This window comes from Myotis brandtii, unplaced genomic scaffold (assembly GCF_000412655.1).
Source record: "Myotis brandtii unplaced genomic scaffold, ASM41265v1 scaffold274, whole genome shotgun sequence".
In the NCBI taxonomy this organism is placed as follows: Eukaryota; Metazoa; Chordata; class Mammalia; order Chiroptera; family Vespertilionidae; genus Myotis; species Myotis brandtii.
In genome coordinates, this window is record NW_005360425.1 from 3,567,325 (window position 1) to 3,567,744 (window position 420).

Consider the following 420-nt stretch of genomic DNA (forward strand, 5'->3'; position numbering starts at 1 on the left):
CTGAGAGGCTGGCAAGTGAGGCGGAGAACGTTGGAATCTGCAGCAAGCAAGCCTCCCTGCTCGCTTCAGTGCCTGGCTGCCGGCCGCCATCTTGGTTGTCAGTTAATTTGCATATACTCACTGATTAGCCAATGAAAAGGGTAGCGGTCGTACGCTAATTACCATGTTTCTCTTTTATTAGTGTAGATGACATCCATTTGAGAGTGAATCCCTCAGAGAGCTGGTGTGCTAGTCTCCGGTGGCAAACACTGGCGCATGAGACTTAACTCTGCATGGGGCATGTCCTACGTCTCTAAGTCGTACCCCTGCCTCCTGTATCTTCGGGGTCAGGAAGACCCTCCTGGGGTCCCTACCAGCCTTCTTAACTGTCCATGAAGAAACTCCAAAGGCCAAATATTCCTTGGCTTCCCCCCCCCCCTT